The 24486-nt window shown below is 35.0% G+C and overlaps 1 protein-coding gene across 1 annotated transcript in view; it reads left to right on the top strand.

The window, feature by feature from the left end:
- HTR2C (5-hydroxytryptamine receptor 2C) overlaps positions 1-24486 on the top strand; it is a 307873-nt gene that overhangs the window by 1085 nt on the left and 282302 nt on the right. Inside the window, exon 2 of the mRNA XM_001488512.4 lies at positions 22369-22430. The gene's annotated coding sequence lies outside the window, so the exon portion shown is untranslated. The remainder of the gene's footprint in view (positions 1-22368; positions 22431-24486) is intronic.

A 24486-nucleotide genomic window follows, 5' to 3' on the forward strand; every position in this document is an offset into this window, starting at 1 on the left:
TTGAATAATATGGGATCTGAGGTGACACTTTGTATTGTGTTCAAGACCCCTTTATTTTAAGCGACAGCGTTTCTCCGCTCAAATTCAGCGGGCGACCCTCGGCACTAAGAGAATATCTAATTTGGTTGTGAATCACTGCCGGTACCGCGCAGCTTCTTCGTCAATATTTACCATCACAAGCCTCATCCAAAGAAGCCTCTGATTGCTGAGCAGCTAAGTGCATATGCCCCTCACCACATACCTTTTAGGCAGGCTAACCAAGGGAACCTCTCTCTAGGGGGAAATAGCATTGAGCTAAAATAATTGGGGTTGGGAGAGACGTTGCAGTAAGTAACCTCTGAGCTCCCCAGTGTGCAGACGTTTGTGACCTTACACACCATGGTGCAAAAAGACATCTGGGTTTCAGAGTTTAAATTTTGATTAAGAAGTTTATCTACACATCAGCCATTCTGACGATCAAAATACGGACACGGTAGAAACAAGGCGTTACTGTAGTTGACTATGTATGTGTAGACACAATGAAAAATGCCAACTGACATGCCCCACAGAAAAAGTGATTTCTACCATGATCATTGCATTTCTTTTGCAGTATTTAAGTCACACTGAATATCATCCTTTCAGAAGAGTATAATTCCTTCGCACCATGATACCTTGATCTTTGGGAGTCATCTACCCACCCCCATGAGTAGGGGGAATAAAATCATTTTTTCTATATTTTGAGGGAGGTGGGTTATAGAATGCTTAATTATATTTTTAATTCCTTAAATGTGTTCTTCTGATCCTCCTGAGGAGGAAATAAAATATTTATACTTTTCATCCACACAATTTCTTTCCTAATAGCTCTTGTTATCTACAGCAACAAGCCCAACGCAAGCCCTGAAATTTGGAAGGTGGATAAGGCTTGTGATTGTAATGCCAAGGTAGGAGTTGGAGTGCTTAAGCCAACACTGACAGTGTTTTTCTATCCGCATAACCTAGAGAGGGTTTTTAACCCTTCCTATGCTTTCTTGAGGGATATGTATCTAAAGCTGTCATGGATGATGGTGATGACTTTTTCAGATAATAACATGACAGTCTTTGGTGCAGTATGAATTCATAGGAAGAAAGGTGAGAAATGACATTTTTGTGAACCTACTGAATGCCAGGTGTGGAGCCAGGAGCATTACGTATATATATTATTTCACATGGTCTTCATAGCGAGCCTAGGAAGGGGAAGATATTATTTCCATTCTATTGATACCGTTGGATTTTTTCCTTCCATTTCTCAATATATTCTTGCAGATTAATTTAAGGCAGTGGAATAAGAAATATTTCTTTGTGCTTTCAAGGCTACCTGGAAAGAGCATGTTTATTTCTTTAGCAATAAGAGTAAAATCTAAAAAGCCTAAGATCTCTGATAGAATGTTGGATAATCCATCAAGGGTTTAAGCAACATGGCCATCTCACCCACAGTGGCTTACAGATAGTATATTACTCCGCTGGAAAATAAATTCTAAAATCATGTTAGATTTGCAGGATTACCGCTACCATTTGGAATTTAATTATTTAGGAACATTTCTACATTTAGCTGGTAAATACCTAAATCTAAATAATAATCTGAAGCCTGCAGCAAAGCTCAATTATTTTACTGTTCCATTTATTTCCTTCAAGTAAAAGTTATTTCTCTCCAACTAAGGGAAACACAAAAATTAAAACGACATTTGAGAGATGTTATCAGTAACCAACATTAAGTATCCTCAGCTACTCTTATTGAAATGTTCAAGGCCCACGATTGAAGAAGATGGCTGCTTGCCGAGCCCCCACTAGCAGATAAGCCCCAAGTTATAATGGTTCCTGAAGCTCCAGCCTATTTGGCCAGTATCCTTGAAGAACCTCTTACCACCTTACTTTTATTGCAGTGAAATACCTCACACAATGAGAACGTATGGCCCTTGTATTGAGATTATTTTAGTAGAGCTTTGCATAAAGCTAAGTGTTGTCTAATAGAAAAAATAGTAAATTGTGTCCCACTAACAGCCTGGATAGCCATGAGCAAACTAGGAAAACCTGACCATAACTTTGGGTTAATAACATATTATATTATTGTAATATAATAATATATACTAATATGTTACATATTAATTAATAATATATTAACCCCATCTGATTGTTGTAAAACACATGGATATTAAGCGTTTTAAAAATTTTTAATTATTTCACAAAACTATATTTATTATTATTTGTCGCCATTTCAAGATACCTATGTTATGATATCTACGACTTCTGTACTATTGAATCTCAGAGAGAAATCGCCGATCACCAGCTTAATGTGTCCCATCAATAGATCGCTCCATCACTACCTTTCTTCAAAACATTTTAAAGCTTCCTTAAAATTGCTGCAGAACAGCCTAGCAATCTCTGTTTTAGGTGAATAACATTGAAACCAACCAAGAGATTAAGCTGCACCATCATTTAGCCAGTCACTAGCAGATTCGATAGTAATGCTCACATGCAACAACACTTTGGCGGTCACTTCTGACATTTTAAGGCACAAATGGTATAGCGAAAGCAGGATTTCAAGTAAGATGCACTTGAGCTAGAATCTTAATTATATTTTTGTCTCCCTGTACCCAACATCTCTACTTCATCCTACCTATTTCTTCCTCCTTTCAGCTACGGTTAAGACTGTGTCATAAGCGGTTTACTAAGATATTTGCTTATTACAACGTTGTACTTGTAGCTGGCATTTAATAAAGTCAATCTTGTTAATTAGGGTTAACCTTATTCATAGATGACCACTCCTATGGTCTAATTTAAGAAGCACTAGAAAGACCTTTTGAGCCCCAACTAATAGCCTTCGTGGTTTTCCACAGCATTTGAAATTCTACGTTCAGGAATTTCCTTCTTTAATATTACTCATTATTTCCTTTAAATCCAAATATCCACCTAGAGAGGTAAAATATTTTTATCACTAGCTATTAATAAGTAAACATAAATTTATTGACAGCTTTCAGAAAGCCTTTAGAACTGCGCTGTCCAATACAATAGCCACCAGCCACATGTGGCTGTTTAAATTTTTTAATTAATTGAAGTTGAATAAAATTGTAAATTCAGTCCCTCAGTCTCACAGACCACATTTCAGCTACTCAACAGCCACATGTGTCTAGTAACTACCCATCGGACAGTGCAGATATAGACCATATCCATCACTGCAGAAAGTTCTTTTAGACAACAATGTACTAGAAAGTAGAGACCATCAGTTTTTTCACTGAACACTTCCTCCACCTCCTTACCTTAACCAAAACCTGGATTTCTCCTACTTGGATTACTCCTACAGAAGCTTTCCTACTTCCTGACAGATCTCTCAAATGGAGATGAATGAATTCTTATCCTCTACCTCTCCCCACTTCATGAATCTTATTACCCCCTCATATATAAGGGCTTCAAGCTATGGTTGAAACTCTCCTTGTTCCATTTTGTTTAACTTCCAACATACTAGAACACGTCTTTTCCACTTTTATTTAAACAATCCTTTATTGAAGCTTATGCCACTCAAATATTTTCGTCTTGTTTCTGCTGTCTACACCTTCATTGAAATTTTTGGCACCAGTCTCTTGCTTACTGTTCATTTTTAATCTTGCCATCCTCTGGGGACTTCAGTACTTATGAAGATTACCTAATAACTATCTAGCCTCATAATTCCTTGGCCTCTACTTTTCCATTGTCCTCAGCTTCAGGCCCATGGACACACCTAAAATGCACCACTTTCTAACATTTTAAGTTCAGAAATACTACCCTCAGATTATGACATTCAGTACCTCCCCCCTCCCACCTCTGCCTCCCTTGTATCTGCTCTTCTATCTCATCAAGACTTCCTGGGCCCTTCCAAAAGCTCTTTGTTATAATGCTTTCTCTTGACTTCACATCATTTTCTTTCTAGTCTGACCGTCATTCCAGTCATTTCAGTGTTTCTCATCATCACCAAATATACACTTTTTGTTGCCCTTCCACTGCCCCTACCTTTTACCTCCACTGTTTTGAGTTAATCTATCCTATTTTCTACTCTGATTGCTGAGCATTATTAAGAAAACTAACGAAACTACACATTTATAATCTCCAATCTTAGCTAGGCCCTCAATACTGCTCAGCAATCCTTTTGCATGCCAATTTTACATGTTAACTCCCTTTCCTATTTTCCTAGACATATGTTCCACACTTTTGCTACTCTTCTCAGCTTCTCTATTCCGCTCCCACATCCCTTAATTTCAGCAATCTGACACTGCACAGAGAAAACAGAAGATAAGGAAGTGCATAAGGAAAATATCATCTTTATTAGCTTGCTCTCTCCTCTACCTCTAGACATTTATTTATTATTCCTATCCTTATTTCTTTTGCTTTTCTTCAGAAAAATAAATACCTTTATTCTTCTCCATCTGTGCACGGGATCCTATTTTCTTCCATATCCTGAAGATCTCATCTATGATATATTCTTCTCTTTCTGCAGTATCTTACATGGTTCCTTTTGGTTGTTTGCCCTCCACATAAAAACTTCTTTAATCTTCCTTATATTGAAAAATCTGTCCTTTGTGATAGGCTACTGTTAATACATTTCAAGTGAGTTATTAAAATAACCACACTTTCCTTCTGACCCACTTTCCATTAAATGTTCTCATGAGCCTATTCCCCACCCATGCCCAATCACACTCCTCCATCAGAGTTTCTTTTGGCACATAGGAAAAAGTGTGTATATAGATGGTCAGCAATGGCCGTTTCATCTGTGCTAAATTCTTAAACATGTTTCTCATTATTCAAGTTTAGGTGATTATAATAAAAAGGGATCCTCTGGTGGACGATAAAAGGAGTATGTTTCTGATAAAAAAGAGTGAGTAATAGAGGAAGCAGACCATAGAGAGTTAGTTCAAGGCAACTTGGGGCAGCCTGAACTACTGTACAAGGTGGTTAGCCGAGCATGGGAAAAACAAAGGTGAGTGGTGAGTGTGGCTTTCCAAAGAAGATGAAGCAGCTTGATTGGAAGCGAGGAAGGGATGGTGAGCATTTAGAGCTGAATCAGTATTGTAATGCAGGATGTGGGGTAGACTCAGTATGAAAATTTAAAAAATGAAAATTAAACATTAGTGAAACCAAAGACAATGTCAACTAGGGTCTAGAAAAGAATAGCAATGAACAAACTGACATGGGTTCTCTTTAGCTTTTCATTTTGGTAAAAAATGACTGTTGTCTTTAAAGTGATTAGTAAATGCCCAAGAGTAAATGTCCCATGTTCAAACCTTTTTATAAGTGTATTTTAAACTCACATATCTCTCATTTTATCTCGTAATCAAGACGTACTCACCGGTTTCAGGTACAGGTTCCTACAATCAAAGTAGGAAGACTTGCCCCAGTTAGCAAGTAATTCTTCTTCATAAAAGAGGTATAAAAGATGATAATAATAGCTGTTATATATTGAAAATTACTATGTACTACAGATATCTAAGAGATTTACATGTATTTACTCATATAAAACTCACAATTAGCATAAGAAGGTACTACTAATATCTGCAGTTTGCAGATGGGGAAACTGAGGCACCACAAAGAGGTTAAATAATCTGCTCACACTAAATGACCAAAATCAGTCTTGAAGTCAGGCACTTTTGATCCCAGGGGCCATACTGTCAAGCAGCAAACGCTACTGCCTCTGTTTAGAATTGGCTAGTTTTTCTTTCATACTGTAGCCTCTAGTCTTTGGATAGAACAGATTTGCATTTGTGAACATGAGGATATTATTACTGATAGTGTCCATTAATCATTAATATGCTGCTTGGCAAGGTAGTAAGATAGGCATGTAACATTTCATCTGGAGATTCAGCCACTAATAAAAAAGTAGAGCAAATGAGAAAGCACCATTAATGCTGAGGGACTGAGGGTCAGGAAGCCTGAGTGAAGCTCAGGGGAGTTACAGAGATCATTTGAAGACTGAAATGAAATCAGAGAAATAACACTATTATACAGAGAAGATGACTGGAAAGGGTCAGGTGACACTACAATGAATTGGACACATAGGTGTGTGTGGTTTGTCATATACATGACACTACAACAAAGGCTATTCAAATTTGGTCATTTATATAAAGTTGCCTACTTGGAATTCAAACAGGAAAATTGAAGTCCTGGAAGTCTGAGACTGGAGTGACAAAAGGGTCATTAAAAATCATTTATCATGTATCAGAAAAGTTTGAAGTGTTGTCTGATCCCGTTTGCCATATATTACCTTTTCATGCTGGGGTCAGGAGAAATAATTTGCTATCTGTGACTTGGAAAATAGATACTTTAAAAAGCGATTATCAGTTTTTTAATTTACTGATCTGAGCCCAGGTAGAAAGACTATATCAGAGTACAATAATCAAACTAAAGTTTATACAGGGTTAAAAAGAACATACTTACAAAAATTTTGCATGCTTAAAGACTTATTTTAAGTTGGTTTAGAAAAACCAAAAGCTGGGCAAGCCCCATGGCCTACTGATTAAGTTCGGAGCGCTCAGCTTCAGTGGCCTGGGTTTGGTTCCTGGGCATGGACCTAAACCACTTGTTAGAGGCCATGCTATGGCATCCACCCACATACAAAACAGAGGAAGATCGGCACAGATGTTATCTCAGGGCAAATCTTCCTCAGCAAAAAAAGAGGAAGATTGGCAACAGATGTTATCTCAGGGCAAATCTTCCTCAGCAAAAACAAACAAAAAACAACCAAACCAATTATTTCCACTTTGGTAACACAAAAACTATGACTTTTGATTCAACAGTAATTTATTACTGGAAATACTGGAGTAAGAGTGGAGAAGTCCAATACTGTGGTATGAGGTCCTCCTCCCAAACGTATCTAAATTCTACCTGATATTCAAGGTCTAGCTCAAGCCCTACCTCTTGCATAAAGCTTTTGCTGACTAGCCCGCTTGTATGGCAAACTCTGCCCATAGTAGGGAATCAATTAATGTATCTTTACTAATTGTGTTGCCATATACATATGGTATTTCTATATCTATCTATCTGTCTATCTTCCTAGGAATGTATGTCCCAATGGTTAAAGTAAAGATGAAAGAAGATAAAGGAAGAACTAGAGTATAATTTTTAGCACACTTGCACAATAGCATTTAAGAACTCAAGGCATCTAACAGAGTGATAAATTTCTCTGAAGCAATTTCAGGTAATCTCGCTGAACATATTTTAGTGCCATTAAGAAATTATAAATCTTCTTAAAACTAGTCTAGCTAAAGCTTAGCCACGATATACAGTTTTATTTTTCCATTTCACAATGAAATATATCATGTTACATATATCAGTCATATATACGTATATATACACAGTCATGTACAACATAACGGTGTTTCAGTCAACAACAAGCCGCATATCCAATAATGGTCCCTTAAGATCAGTACCATCTAGCCTAGATATGTAATAGGCTATACCATCTAGGATGGTGTAAGTACACTCTATAATGTTTGCACAATGACGAAATCGGCTAACGACACATTATTAAGAACATACCCTCGTCGTTAAGGGACACGTGACTGTACACAAATTTGTATGTGTGTGTATATATATATATATATACATACATAAGTCATATATACATATATATGTGAAAGAGAGAGAGAGAGACACCTCACTCTATTGGCTACATACATGTCTGGTGAAGATAAGATCAAAGATTAGTATCAGTTCCACATTTTGACTATAGAATTCCCTTGTTATTTAGCCTTTAATTGGTAATGTCAAAGATCTACGTTCATTTTGTGGTATGGGTTGGTGGTTCAGAGTGAAACAGAACTTTTTTCTTTCATTTTTTTTTGAGGAAGATTAGCCCTGAGCTAACATCTGCTGCCAATCCTCCTCTTTTTGCTGAGGAAGACTGGCCCTGAGCTAACATCCATGCCCATCTTCCTCTACTTTATATGTGGGACGCCTACCACAGCATGGCTCGCCAAGCAGTGCCACGTCCTCACCCAGGATCCGAACCCTCGAACCCAGGCCGCTGAAGCGGAACGTCCATACTTAACTGCTGTGCCACTGGACCAGTCCCCAAAACTTTTTCTCTTTAAAATAACAATTCCCAAATGCATTTGCAGCAAATAAATTTGTAAAATAGAGCTTTATTGCCTCACTTTTATAATGTGATAGGCAATCAGAGGTTACTATTAATGAATTGCTTTGAGTGATAAAATCATGATTCTGTTAGGTTTTTTTTATCTTCGATTAGAATAACAGCTAAAATTTATTTAATGCTTTGTGACTTCTACGTAGATTGTTTTTGCATTTTTTTGGTTAGCCACTGACTCCCAAAGGGCTAATATGCCAATTTCTTACATTATTAAACGTAACATCAGTCTAAATTAGATTCAGAGAGAAGTTGATGACTTTATTCTTGGTGAAAGTAAAACAAGAAATATCTGGTATCTCTCCAACAGATATTTTTTTTAAAACCAAGAAAGCGGAAACGAGCTGTTTTCTCAATAGACTTATTTCTCTAGTCCTTTCATCATGCTTCTATATTATTTAAAAAATTGCTATACACATGGAAAAGAATTTATGATGTATGGTAGAATTATAAGCCCAAAAACTATTCATTGATACAATGACTCTTATTTTTAAATTACTTTTATTGTGGTAAAAAACACATAAAATTTACCATCTTAATCATTTTTAAGTGTACGGTTGAGTAGTATTAAATACATTCATGTTGTTGTGCAACCATCACCACCATCTATCCTCAAAACTCTTTTTATCTTGTGAAAGTGGAACTCTATACCCATTAAACAATAACTTGCCATTCTCCCCTCCCCCCAAGCCCTGGTAACCACCATTATACTTTCTGTCTGATACAATGACTCTTGCTCTCCAAAATCGTAAGTTAACAAGTACAGATTCATTAGTTTGAAGGCTCATTACCCTCCTCTCATTGGATAATCGTCTACCTCGACTTTTCATGCTTCTACTGCCAAACATCAAAATTTTTGTAAGTAAATTTACAAGATTTATTATCCATGTTTACCTGCCAAATTAGTCAACAATAAGGTGAAGGTAAATAAAAAAATTGTAAGAACTATGGAATTTCAACAAGCATTTGTTGAGGACCTACTGTATGCCCAACACTTTGTTGAATGTTAAGAGAGGTGATACACATGTTATGCAATACTTCCCTAAAGAAGCTAGTAATCTTATTAGACAGAAAAGGCAGTTCCATCTGATATGTACCCATATCAAAATATTTCTTAACTATTCCCTTGATAAGAGTGTTGAGAGGAAGTACTCCAGGTTTAAGCGTAATCCTTTACATAATATAAGAAGAAGAGAAGAAGAATTCTGTGACCTTCTTACCTTCCTCAAGCATTAGGAGTACGAAAGTGCTGAATAAATAATCAAGGAGAGGCAAATGTAAACAAACAAAAAAGGCAATTCCATGTAATAATACAGTTCTACAATTTATGGTCTGGACACATTGATCTCTCTCTTTCCTACCCTCCCATTCAGGCTGAATGAAGGAAGAATGGGTCAGTCACTTGCTCTGCTTTGGCCTTAGTTTCTACAACTATAAAATGAGACAGTTGTACTAGGTGATCTTTCCGTAAGGGTTTGCAGACTAACCTCTTTGTTACAAACAAGCATACAGAAACCACTGAGGTTGAATGACTTACATCCCTAATGTTACAAATCTAGAGATACAATTATTTGAATATATAAAATGGGGAAAAGAATATGGAGAAAACTCTCACAAATTTTACCACTGAAATGAAAATAGTCAAAATTTTAAAGTTAAAAACATTGAAAATCTTAGAAGATAGTACATTAGTATAAAGTGATTTGATATTTTTTTACCTTGGTTTTGTACTTTACTTTGGGTAAGTACAATTTTCAGAACAGCAGCCAAATTTGTTCGTATCCATAGTGGATATTCTAAGTCTCTTGATTCAGAGTGAAGCAATAAGATCAAATAAAAGTACATTTATTTCTGTAACATAATGCAGACTACATCTATGAGAACACTTAACATTGTTAGAAAGCTTTTAAAAATACGTTACCCCTTCTCTCACATTTCTTGACTTTCATGTGATAATTGAAATACTGCTTGTTCTTTCTGCCTTGGAGTCATTCTTGGATCACCTTTCTCCATCTACTCTCAATTAAATCCATCAATATAGCTTCTGAATTATTTTTACAAAACGCTGCTCAAATATGTCCCTGCTTTCATTCCCATTATGATTATAGAATCTTGGGGTTAGTGCTTTAAAGCTCACTTCAGACAACTCCCCAGTTCCATGTTTGAACTCTGTATATCTCCCACTCCCACCAAAATGGCACAAAATAATGCTACCCCTCTCCTCGGCAGAGTATATGTGTGGTTAATAGCTGTCAGATGCCAAAGTTGCTGTCAAATGACAAGATAAAATAAAGAGACTACAAGGTGGGTCATGAAGTAATGAGCTCCAGGTAGTGGGTGACATTGGGAAATGATTGCAGCCAGTCTCATGCTTAATTCAGAGAAAGAAGTATTGTTTTATTAAGGCATGGGGTGGAGGGAAGACGAAGGGTATTATGCAAACTAAAAAGCCAAGAAGCAGGGCCTAAAATTCAAATGTGCTGTGATTTTGTATATGCATTGTAAAAAGACTATTGGCCACTAAAAGAAAATCATCTAGGTTGGCACCCACGTACATAAGAATACTAGAATTTGAATTTCAAACTTGAAAGAAAGTAGACGTTATTGTTTTTATCACCACGTGGCACTTAGCACGTTGTATTGCATTTTGTTGCTGTTATTTGTCTTTTAGATCTCAGGGTCTCCTGTGTACCAGGCATGAGGTCTAAAGTTTTACATGCATCATCTCATTTTTTAATTTGAGTCTTATCTTTCCTATTGGATTATAAATTCACACAGGACAAAATTATATATTATTCATGTTTATAACTCCACCCCAACTACCCTCTGCATACATCATTATACATTGTGGGTTCTTTCAATATATATTTGCTGAATAATTAATATATAAAACCACATGAGTACTGTGGGAAAAGGCTTTTATAGTGCAAATTTTGAGTTAAAGGACCTGGGTTCTAGTCTTTTATGAGCTTCTATGTTCTCACCTATTAAAAAAGTAAATCAGACTGGATGGTTACTAAGATCATCTCAAATACTGCAATCTTATATAAAAACAACAACAGTTTTCTAGTTCTGAAATTTCACTTCAAATAATAATGCTCAGGAAGTTGATTTTTATAGCCCAGAAGGTAATGGTCATGACGTTTTAACTACGTAAGAAATCTTTGAACAAGCTAAAGCCAATCCTCACTTAGGGTCCTAACCTTGTCATTTTCCATTCACTCCAGTGACCTAAATTTGAAGTGATTCATTATTTAAAGATTACTGAATGAGTGAAAATGTCTCTTCTTTTTGTCTTTTATTACTTAAAGTAAATTTAAGACATCATTGGCTATAACAAATTAAGCATAACCATTTTTAGGAGGTTTAAATGAAACTGTCTGCAGCTACAAACCCTCCACCCAAGTTCATTAATATCTTACTGAATATCAGTGTTGTCAAGGCTTCGTTTCTGACTGAGCTTCACGATTAGAAATTGTCTTATTCCTTTAACATATTCTTAAATTTAATTGAATACGTAAGCTATTACTTTATAAAGGGCTTCAGAAGAAAAGGAAATTTGTGGACAGATAGTCATCTGGAGGCTTTTAATTACATTTCATGTGATCTTTTTTTCCCTGTATCAGAACTCTTCTTTTATAAGGAGTAATCAATTTACTGTATTTGTATTCAGAACTCTTGAATCTTTGAGGATGACCCCAGGTGGTAGGAAGGCGAAAAGGAAAGGTCTTTTATAGCTTGTTCATGACTTCGCTCTGTGTTCTATTTTGATTTCTAATTCCTTCCCCCATGAAAATAATATCTAGTTCCTTTATTACCACCTTTACTGAATCTAAAGATATGCCATTTGGGTTGGAATAAAATAATTTCAAAACAATTATCTAATCTTTTGTCCTTAGCCAGATTTTACCTGTGGCAGACACTCAAGCCTACTCTAGATGTAGATCAGTACTCATGGAGATTTCTATCATCATCACCACTTAAATATTTTTTGAAGCTCAATTACACCTGATATTGTAAAAACATGGCAGAGAACATAGCATTTATTCTTAGAGTCACAAAACTGTCAAGCCAGTACTTAATGAGCATTTTTTGTGTGTTGTGGTTCCTACCATGGAGGAACTTACCTTTTATTTATTTTCTTACAATATATAGACATGCATCAAAAATTGAGACACTATATAATGAAGTACTAAAGTATGTGCCATGTACAAATGAAGGGAGAGAAATAATTAAGGGAATTTTATTGGAAGAAATAGGAACTGGACTGAAGCTTGAGGATAACTAGGGTTTAAATTGACAGAGAAGAAGGAAAACCTTCCAAAAGGGCGTGGGATGTTCTTGTTTCAGTGTGAGAAAAGGTGAACTAAGAACTAATTACTTGGGGTCAGATAGTCACCTTTGATTGAAATATATTTCAGATAATGGGTGGGTGCATCATCAGATGTTCTTTGGATAGCTGATAGTATGATACTGGATCTCTGGAGACAGGGCAAGCCTAGAGGTAAAAGAATTTGTAGCAGCCCATATTACTCTAATTTAGCTGAATTTCAAAACTTTCCAAGGGAGAGAAAGCTGTAGAGAGAAAAGAACAGAGGTCCAAACATTAAGCACTGATTCCTCAAAGCTTTGCGGAATATCTAAGGATCATATTTGTCTCAGAATCCTCAAAAGGAAACTCTCAGTTTTTTTCCCCAACTTTATACATTATCACATTCAATGATTGTTAAGGTTCTGCTCTGTGCACAACATTTGACTGAGCACTCCAAGGCCTCCCAGAAGAGGAAAAGATACTTAGTTCTGATCTCCAGTAGTTCGGAGTCTAGTTGGAGATCCCGTATATGAACTTGACATAAAGGATTTGGCAGAAAAAGGTCACTGTCAAACTTAGAGAAGTTTCAGAGAGTAGAGTAGATAAAAAAGAGATTGTATGGGGGCTGGCCCTGGGGCCTAGTGGTTAAGTTCGGCGTGCTCCACCTTGGTAGCCCAGGTTCAGTTCGAGGCACCAACCTACATCACTCAAGAGTGGCCATGCTGAGGTGGCGACCCACATAGAAAATAGAGGAAGATTGACACAGATGTTAAAAGAGATTGTATTGAATTAAAATACTGATATGAAAACCTTTTTGTCCCAAAGCCCAAGGAAGGAATATAAATTTGGATAAACTCTCTCAGGTGGCTTTTTCACTATCACCTAAGCATATAGTGCCCAAATCTTTTTTGTACTGACTCTCAGAAATTTTCAGATGCATAATATTTTTGTAAAAAAGAAAATTTCCATGAGCGTGGAGTTATTCATGCTCAATCCTGTTGCTCTTAACTTACTTAAAAAAATAAATCAGGAAACATGAGTTCACACCTTCTGTGTGTCCAGTAATGGATTAGGTTAGTCGAACAATGCAAATACAAATAGTAATATCCTTACAGGTAGGAGTCATGTGAATTATTTGTTCTTAGCCAACCCTTAGACATCTGAATTATACCTTGGCTTACATCACAAGTGAGTAAATGATGAGCTACAGATTAGACTCTCAGATAAAGTCAATTGTCTGAATATCAAGTGGCTGTTAGTTCCCAACACCAACAGTCATTCATTTTTATTAGATAATTTATGGAGTTTGATATTTTTAGGAATATTAGCAAAGCACTCTATAATTCCTAAATGAATGGATGACGTTATGAAAGCAACAACACATTAAGTACTGAGCATTTTAATAAAGCAATAGAACTAAAGTATACTGATACCATTTGTAATAGATTTAATATTGCTTGCATTTTAAAGATGAAAAAATTAAGGCTTAGAGAGGGTCCCTGACTTGTTCCAGGTCACACAGTTAATTATTGGCAAAGCTTACAAAGAGAACCCAAATCTCTTAAGCCTGAAATCAGGTTCTTTTCCACCATGGTTCACTGCTTCTTGAAGGCTATTTGGCATATTAAATGAAAGCCTTTAAAAATTTGACTACATCATACTGTCCTTGAGAATCATGTCATGCTTAATAAATTCAGAATGAACAGAAAGTGCATTTACATTGTTGGCTTCAGTCATTAGAGAGTTAGTACAAGTAGGTGAACACTTTCAAGATTATGACTTTTGTTCTTACTGACGTATAGGTAAAATATGTGTGTGTGATATGATATACATTATACATATATATTCACAATAAGAGAAAAAGAATTGTGAAAAAGACAAATAAGAGCATTTTTTTGAGTTTTAAATTATATGACTGACCAGTTGACAGGCCATGTGAACTATTTATGTTAACCTTTATTTCTTAATTTATTAGAGTAACCGAAGTTTGAAACAGCTCAAAGCTGGATGCTTCCTTTCTATAAATTACATCTCTTAAAATGTACATTGCAAGGATGAGTCACTAGCTACAGAAGTCCAGCTTTAATCCATTATGTCATTTTTATAAGGAAACAAACCAATGACTTTCATGTGGTTTTAAGGACAATGAATCTGAACTACAGAGTACGTGAAAGATTAAATCATAACATAAACAATCAAATGAGTTCAGTGGCATGATCTAAAAGGCAAAAAAAATAAAGCACATCTTATACAGTGAAGTCGGCTTACTTCTGTGATTTTTATTCCGTTATTCACTTGCATGTGCACCTCCCATATATTGGACTGATTTGAAACCAAATTGAAACGTTCACATATCTCGTAAGCAAATTTTAAATACTTAGTTTTCATTTAGATGTGCACCAGAGGAAACAGGAACCTGGAGGAAAATGCGTAGCTCAAGAAAATCTTCAATGTATGTTTTGTTGAGTGGTTTCAATTTTCTAGTCACTCAGCCTCTTGTCAGAACTTTTAAAACAATAGTATTGCTGAAATTGTTATTTATATTTACTATTCCATCTAGTAAATGCAGAGCAGAATCTCTCAGGTAAGAGGTGGTTCAGGGAAGAAATCATGGGTACCTCTAGTAGAAAGAGGACAGGAAGGAAAAGGAATGAACAAATATTGAGTCCCCACCATATCCTAGTCAGTGCATTTGGCAAAGTACATACATCTCTTGTAATTTTCATGACAACCATAATAAATAGGAAATGGAGACAGAGAGAGGTGAAGTCACGTGCCCAAACACATAACTAATATGGGATAGAGCCAGCAATCAAATTCAGGTCTGTCTGACTATGAAAGTTGTGTATACTTTTTCCACAGCACCTTGATTAACAGCCTTAAGTTTTAAAACTATGCCAAACACTCATGCACAAAATCTACTCTCAGTATAACATTTACTTAGTCACTGACAGTGTTCTCAAAGATCTAAATAAATGAAGACGAGTCATATATCAGCTTCTATAAATCAAGAATGTGTGTATTTTCAAAGATCTCAGTTCACTTTTAAAGGTGAGGGCATTGTTTTTTACTAACAGAAATAAAGATGGAAAAAGTGTGCAAAATGTTATCTAATAATAGTAATTGGCAATGAAATAGGAAAATGGAAGAAATGAATCATAATATTAAAAGCAAAAGACCAGACATAAATTATTTAATCAGAGGTCTTCGTGATTAAGTATTTGAAGGGGCTGGCCTGGTGGTGCAGTGGTTAAGTTCACTGTGCTCAGCTTCCGCGGCCTGGGGTTGACGGGTTCAGATCTGGGTGCTGACCTATGCATGGCTCATCAAGCCATACTGAGATGGCTCACATACAAAATAGAGGAAGATTGGCACAGATGTTAGCTCAACCACAACTTCCTCAAGCAGAGGAAGATTGGCAACAGATGTTAGCTCAGGGCCTGTCTTCCGCACCAAAAACAAAAAAAAGTATTTGGAGTATGTAAAGGTAAAAAAAAAAATGAACTTAAAGCTTTTGAAGATGATGTTTAAGATTAGATGAGGAATATTGTTATATTTGGGCAGGTTAATATTGTTACCTGTCTACTCTTTACCATATAGTAAGCAAGTGTTCTAAGGGTAGTTTGTGGAATAATTTGAAGAGCAGTTTACATAGGTTTCAGGGTCTAAGCTTTCTCATCTTAAAAACATGAAGATAATAATTTGTGCCTTGCAGGATTGCTTCAAGGATGTAATGTGTAATGTATACACAGAACCTGGCACACAATAAACTCTCAGTAAGCGATAAAAGAAAAGACCAGACAGATTCACCTTAAGTTCCCCCAACTCACGTTTACTAGGGAATGAAAGGCAGTCAGAATAACACAAGAAACGTTTTGACTACATATTCCATGAAATTCCATTCTGTCTTTATATCTTCATAACATAATTAATGCTTCTATTTTAATTTATTTTCATATATAGTAGTTATATATATTCATAATTTGGAAAGCTCAAATCTAAAGAAGGCATCTGAATTTTAAATGCAAAGCATACTTATGTCAAATTTTAAAGCTCCCATTTTATGCCTTTTTATATCTTTAAAATGTTTTCTTCTGGCTTGTAGCTTCATAATGATAATATATTTTGTACTGCGTTTTCCCTATGATTTTTACAGTGAAGCTTATCACTTCAAATTGAGTAAATATTATGACCAGATGGTTTTCAATAAAAACAAAACATACCAAACAAACCCACCTGCTATCTAAGAGTATTTTAAGAATCAATTTCCAAATGCTATTCAGAGCAAAAGCCTATAGAGTTTTCGGAATCTGTCTCTAGTTTTTAACTCAATTCTGAATTCATTAGCTTTAAAATCTTTTTTTTTAATGAAAATTATCAGTTATATATATGCTGGTACAATTTAAATAAAAAGAGGGCTGAGAAAAAGATAAAAGCGTGCATAACAAAGTAAAGGATCCCCCCAAATAACCTTTAATGAATATCAACTGTGAATAGAGAAGTTAAAATGAAGTATCAAACACAATTTTTGCCCATAGTAAAGAAGATATAGAGTCTTTTCTACTTGGCCGTTTATTGGATGCTTAGGGCAACATTTTCTTCCCCAGAGAAGTCACTGGAAAGTATTGTTTGGTGTTAAGATTAATGATTAAAAAGTCATCTTGAACAGAAAAGTTTGCATCATTCTGATTATACATAAACACTGAATATTTGCTGATTTGAGATAGGGGCCAGATAAAAATGGACCTTTGAATGTATCTTATTTAATTAAAAAGACTTTGTTAATGCTTTAGTTGTTTTGTCATATTTGTCATAGTTTTAGTTTTTCTCTTTAATGTTCTGCTCCAGCTTCCACATCGCTACAAAATTTTGAAGACATTTTGTTCACACATGCAGAGTTTCAGATATTAGGATTATTATTTTTAATTAAAACCTTGCCTTTCATGATTCTTAGATGTATAAACGTTTACACTATTATTGTGTGAAATTAGTATATTTCCCAGTATAACTTTTAAAAATACAATCAATCTTTCAAAGTTATTTTTAAGATCTGATTTTTCATTTGAAGTAATGAGTTCAACCCAAAATCTTTTTTAACAGTTTTATTGAGATACAATTAGCATACTATACAGTTCGATGGTTTTTAGTATATTCAGAGTTGTACAACCATCACCACAATTTAGAACATTTTCATCATCCCCAAAAGAAACCCTAAACGCGTTAGCAGTCACTCCCCACTCCCCTAGCTTCTCCCACAACCCTCCTCCCCCCAGCTCTAGGCAACCAGAAATCATTTCTATCATTATAGATTTGCTTATTGTAGGAACCAGCAAACTTTTCACAGATGTACTTGCTGCGAATGTCAGAGAGATTGTTTTATATTAAGAGGAGTTGGCAAATAAAATAAAAAATTCCTGATTAAAGTCAGGCAATAAGGTCTTGACTTACCTGGCTCAATCCTTAATTGTAATACAATTTTGTATCTGAGCTTCCATCATCCTTATTTTTGTTATTTTGTTGTTTTTGTTATTCAACTTTATTTTAGTACTGTAAAATCAATAAAAAGAAAGGCATCTTCAAAGTACTGCTGTTCAAAATCAATTGATTAGGAAACCTAAATTCAAACTCAGGAAAGTTAAATTTCTAGTCCATTTCTTTCATTTTTCCCATCCTACCCAATCAACTCGTGGCGAACATGACTATCCTTTCCAGAAAGGAGGCATTTCCAGCAGAAAACTTCTGTGTCTGTGCTATTTGCAGTCAAATAAGATGCATAAGGCACAGTTGATCCAAGTCTACTGTCTGTTTTTTCTAAATCTCTAATATGGAACACATTTTCTTAAAATTACAGCTATTCAGAGGATTTTTATGAAGTAAAACTGCCTCTCATTCTGATTGGGTTTGCATCATTCTTTTACAATAGTGGTGTAGCACATAATACATTAGTAGGAACTTTCAATTGGTATACATTTTAGCTGCCAAGGTCAAAAATCTTTATAAAGTACATAAAACCTGAATATAAAAACTGGGACCCTCTTCCCAAAATGTGCTATTTATTATTTAATATACTTCCCATTAAAACAATCAATCTTATAATATCTAATAAAATATATAAATAGATGCTAAATATAAATATAAATATCCCCATATTTGCTCTAGGCATGCTAGAAATAACGGGTTTTTTTATCTCTATTGTGCTAAATATGAGGATGTGATAGACAGTGTATCATTTTGTATTTGAAAGCGTTCTCCGGTGGTTTTGTCTTTTATAATTGCTCCTTTGGTTTGCCATGTTCTGTTGGACTTAAGATCCATTATTCCAAGTGTCACCAAGTCCACTCCATTGCTCTCTTTGACATGACACAGTAAGTCTAAAAGACAGCATCATGTTAGACAAAGATTGAGGTAATAAAGAATCCACGATAACTTGAAAAGAAATGTAAGAAAATATAAATTAATAAATCAACAGGATAGGGCAAAGGGAAATGTGTGCTTTAAATAATCTATAAATAAGACTCAGGGAAAGAGAAAAAATGTTTTGAACAGAGGATGGAAGAAATAGAAAAAGAGAAGAGCATACTCTATGGTTCCATTTATATGAACTTCCAGAATTGGCAAAAATAACCTTAACGATAGAAGTCGGAAAGTGGTTGCCTGGAATTGGGGAACAGGTGGATGGAAACCTTCTGTATCTTCATTGGCGTGGCAATTTCACAGGTATGTCTACCTTCATCAAAACTGATCAAACTCTATATTTAAAATATGTACATTTTACTATATGTAAATTACACTTCATTAAAGTCGATTTTTAAAAAAGTCAAAGTAGGCAGTAAAGGATAGCACTGGGTGTGAATGTGGTCATGTTTTAATCCTGAATGAAAGATGACTTCCTTCATTTTAAATATGGGATATTCATGTCATTCCACAGAAGTACATTAAGCTTTTTTGCAATGCTAGCATTTACTCCTTCTGCTCAGGATTGAGTACTGGCATTTTAATGTCGACTATTAGCCTCAGTAAGATACACATTTCTTTGATAGATATTCCACTTTAAATGCCTGCTTTTTCCCTATTATTTCAACTGAGGAGAAATAAAGCAGCAAACTTATCCATTAAATTATCGCAAGGTTCTCATGACTTTTAAAGCACCATTTTGAATAGAAACTACCATTTTACAATATCTCAGGGTAGGCTGAAAACAAAATAACAACAATTTTTGTAGGAAAAGTAAGATGAAATCTGTTTGGAACAATCACAAAATTACCCTTAATGTCACTTTGTAAGTGGGTTACAAATAGCGTCTGAGGTAACAGGATTGCCCACGTGAAACTGAAAAACATTCTGGGCACTGTTTTGTGAGAGGCAATGATACAGTGTTTGAATTAATATGTAGAGCGAGTTTGTGGTCGGGGTATCTTTCTTTTCTATCTAGAGTCACTAGCCTGCAAAGAAAAAACATCGATCAAAATCATGTGGGAATTTTTTTTTAAAAGTTCGGTAAGGTGGATAGAAACTTGAAATGACAGAACGTTGATAATACAATATATTTCAGATTTATGTATAAAGAGCTGAGAGAAAAAGACTGAGAAATGAGAGTGTATGATAGATGCACCCATATTAATATAAAGAATGTCATGGTCGTGGGGGAGGGGCAAAGCAAGTGGGGCTAAAGAGACAGAAATTGAGAAAAGATTTAATTTCATCTACCGTATTCCAGAATTTTTCAAAATTAATTAAAATTTTAGAAATGTACGCTAAAATCTTACAAACATCAGAAAATATATTTTCAATTGATAAGTCTTGAATCAATTTTTTTGACTCTCAGATTATTTTTTCTTTCTTTTTAGGAAGGAGCAGAAATATTTTATTATAAGGTATCACAATCCTCCCCCAAGAGAGGGAAAAATTCCTCAATAAATAAATCAATCATGAATAAATGGCATAATCACAATCTTAGCTCACATGGTTATGACTGCAATAGTCACAGTTAACCACTAGGGGGCTGTAATTCCATTGGCAGCAGTTCTCCGACCATAAACGTTTTATTCCCTGCACGTACCTGTACGTTAGGTAAAATTAAGTGGGAGCTACAGCAGGTAGGATGGGTCGTTACTACGTGTTGAGATGATTTCATGCTTTACTGCAATGCTGTGTATAATTTTTATTGTACAGACTAATAACTTGGCCACTTCCTTCTTCACCAAGCATGGAGTTTCATCATTGTTCAACAATTGCTATTGCTCTGCACCTTGAAACATATTAGGGAGAACCAGTTTTACATCCCTTTTCATGAAGAAATTATTTTTATTTACTATAGGACCCCTACCATTTTATTAAAGTACAAGTTTAATGTGATCATGTGTACTCACATATTTATTTCAATAAATCTTTGTATTATTTGGAGCTGTAGGAGAGACAATAAAATGCTAGTTCAAATTTATAACATTAATTATATTTTCTGAAATTTAGATTAAAATAGCAAAGCTTTTACCCAAGTTGATTTTCATTAATTTGAAGTGAGAACTGTTTTTTATTCACCGTCATAAGGAATGAAAAATATAACAGTTTACTGTTATAGTTCACTGTATCTTGGATGATTAAAGGGGTAGTCACACTAAACTATTTAAATTGTGATTTTAAAATTTATCACACAAATATTTTATGCTATGCTGCAAATATGTTAACTTATATTGATAAGTTTATGAGATAAAATATTTTAATGTCTTCAAATAATATGATAATTAACATTTCCTATGTATTTCTCCTAACTCTAATGATCCTTGCATCACTCTATTTCACCTACTTGGATGAATGGAAGAATTAGCTTTTCCTCTTGGGAAAAATGTTCCTCTACCCTCTTGGGTTCAAAGAATGGGGCCTGCAAATTAAACTGACAAATGAGAGATTAAAAGGAGAAAAAGGTGTATTTCATATGCATATCGGAGCCAACAAAGACAGCAACGGACTTGTTAAGTGGTTCAAGTCAAAAGTTTACATAGCTAATCTAATAGGGAAAAGGGAGATGGTGAGGAACGGATTCTATGGGAAAAACAGATTTCTTTAGGAAAGACAAATGGGTTTGTAGGACAATGCACAGGAGATGTTTATGATGTTTGTTTATACAGATATGAGTGGTCTTTCTGTCTTCTTCAGAGCCATAAAATGCCTTGGAGGGGGAATTTATGGTAGCATCATTTCCCAGAAATTACGGCTTTTTGTCAGATAATGGAAGCTCCCAGGAGGCTTTTTCCACACCTGTTGAATCTCAAAATGTCTTCAAATTAAAATAATCTTTACAACCAACTCTGGGGTTCTGAGTGGGTTCCCACAGCTATATACTTTAGGAAAATTCCTGTATTTAAAATTTTTGGTCATGTTTTATGTGTTTTGGGAAACTTTTTATGCTTAAAACGTGTTAAATCTTAACATTACACTAAATTTATTTGTCCTACTGCAAAAATCTAGCTGGCTAATATTTGTTTTAATTTTTCCTTCAAGTCCCAAAATAAATACTGTCAACTGATACTTGTAAAATAATTGATACTAACATAGTGTTTTTTCAAATGTTATTTCCCTTTCCAGCTTCTAGTATCATTTGAATACTTAATGGTAAAATACCATTTAACTACTCCTGGTCTGTAATATTTTATGTGAAATAATGTTTTAACTTAATGTTTGACTAGAATTTTGCTGATTCATTTATAATACTTAAGTGATATTTAATTTCCTCTTTGATGGACATTGACATACCTCATACTAATACTTGTTTTTTAATTCATTTTATATAAATGTCTTTCTTCTGGTGCTTATGGCTATCAGCCTCGCTGCTTTTCGATTAAGCTTTATATGTGAATAGTGTAAACAGTTATCCTAAATAGCACCTTATTTATAGAGTTCTTATCGCATTTTTCTAAATGTTTGCCTTTAGGTTTATCAACCAATGTCCACGAGCATCTGTAGGCCAACCATCGCCATCCCTCAAACATAATTGTAAGTATACTCCTAAACATGCTTCAGGACTCTCATTTTGCAATAATATTCAACTATTGTATTTAGAGGATTTCTATTATTTTGCTGATGCATACCTACTTCTGAACTATTAAAACATTTGCCATTACTCACTTACCATATTTAAAAGGAATATTATTTAATTGGTAAATGACATTTTAATGAAACCTGAAAAAAGCTGGCTTATTTTATTACTAAATGTGTTAGACACCCTTGCTAAAGTGTTTAGCCCCCACCCGGACTTTACACTAAATAAACATGAAATAAGATAGCATAAATAAGAACAATTAGGTTCGTGAAGACAAAATATGAATACTCAGTTTTCTCCTTTAGAAACAAACTCTAATATCCAAAATTGGGGCATAGGAAATCCAGCTGTTGTTTTCCTATTATAAATTTTAGAAAGTGAAGCTCTTAATGTTGTTGATAGATGGACCTAAAAATCTCAGGAGGAGTAGGAGAGGAGACTGAGAACTTTGTTTCTCAAACGGGGATATCAAGTTATCAATGCTGAAAAACACTGATCTAGAGAATGGGCAATTCTGCATTCCCTAGGCTTTCTGAGCATGATATTCCAAGTTAGGCAAGGTGGGGCAAAATTGAAGCCCTTATTCTAAGCTCCCGACTGCACAAATGATTCTCAATTAGATTTCTGATTGTTCTCAGAGTCGTGCCCATACATTTAATATTACAAAATATTTTTAGAATGATGGTATTAGAGGAAGAACTGATAACATCAGAGAGGTTAACTCACTTTGACAGTAAAATTTTAGTAGACCTTTTTAGTTAATAGGCCTTTTTAGTATAAAGTTAATATGCACTCATTATATAAAAGAAACTAAACAACACAAAAATAAAGTAGAAAGTAGAATTCTGTCAAAATAGAAAGAGGATAGGGATGAAATAGGATTGGGAATGTCTGCTGAACATATTATTAATGATCGAAAAATAAAAGACGAAAACAGTGATTGTACATCAAGACAGTTGCCTCAAAACGGCTGCATTAAAATGTATCCGTAGTCAGAATGGCCAACATCAAATTGTCCTGCTTTGTTACTTAATGACTCATCATTTAAGATGATAACAAAGGTTACACTTCGTTTTAAAAATATATATTGAAGAAGCTCTAGATGCTATAGGCAGCTTTCTACAGAGAAAAAAATGAAATTCAAAAGTGTAAAATGTAAAATTTTAAAGAGCCCAGCAGCTGTCCTGAGCATGCGCAGGAAGTCAGTCACTCATTATAAGTTTGTGAAGATCCAAGTTTGCCTGCAGATGTTTTCACTGTGCTTGTGAAATGGGCTAACACAAACGTGCAGGTAAGTTTACACTTTCAAGCTTCAAAGAATGCTGGCGCGAGGCCATCTCACATATATCGATGGCGTCGTAAGCCCTGCCTGGGTGTAAAGACCAAGATCAGTCTTGGTGGAATGTGATGGAAGCCAATTTCATATTTACTATCTCCCTTTCGGTGCTATTCTATCCTTCCCATATTGACTCCATAATGCTTGCCCCTTGCTCTTCTCCCAGATACATGTACCCCTCTTTGTACACATGCCTGTTGACATCTTGTTCTTGCCCAGGTGTTAACTGGACAGGATTTGATACACAAATTCATCCTAGGGTAGCAATACCTAACAAATCCTACCCCATCCCGAGAAAGGAATGTTTTAACGTTGAAAATGGCTCCAACAATTGAGTTCCTTAATGGGCTGAAGGAAAAACTATGCCCCAAATCTTATCACGTTGGTATGTAAGGTTGTTGCCTACTTCTCTTCTCCCAAAAGGCTGGCTCGTCAAGGCATGTTAGCGACATGAAAAATATATGTACAACATATTTAATAAAAAATGTTAGAGACTGGTTATTTATGGTAAATAACGTTGTTAATGTTACTAAATGTGTTAATTCTCAATGTATGTAGAAGAATACCGAGAATTTTATTATAATGTGTATACATCCACAACCTGAAATTCTTCAGTTGTTAGAAATGTGGGTCCCTGATGATTTCTGTGGCTATTTTAAACTATATAAGATTCA

The sequence above is a fragment of the Equus caballus genome, chromosome X, assembly GCF_041296265.1.
Source record: "Equus caballus isolate H_3958 breed thoroughbred chromosome X, TB-T2T, whole genome shotgun sequence".
NCBI classification, from domain to species: domain Eukaryota; kingdom Metazoa; phylum Chordata; class Mammalia; order Perissodactyla; family Equidae; genus Equus; species Equus caballus.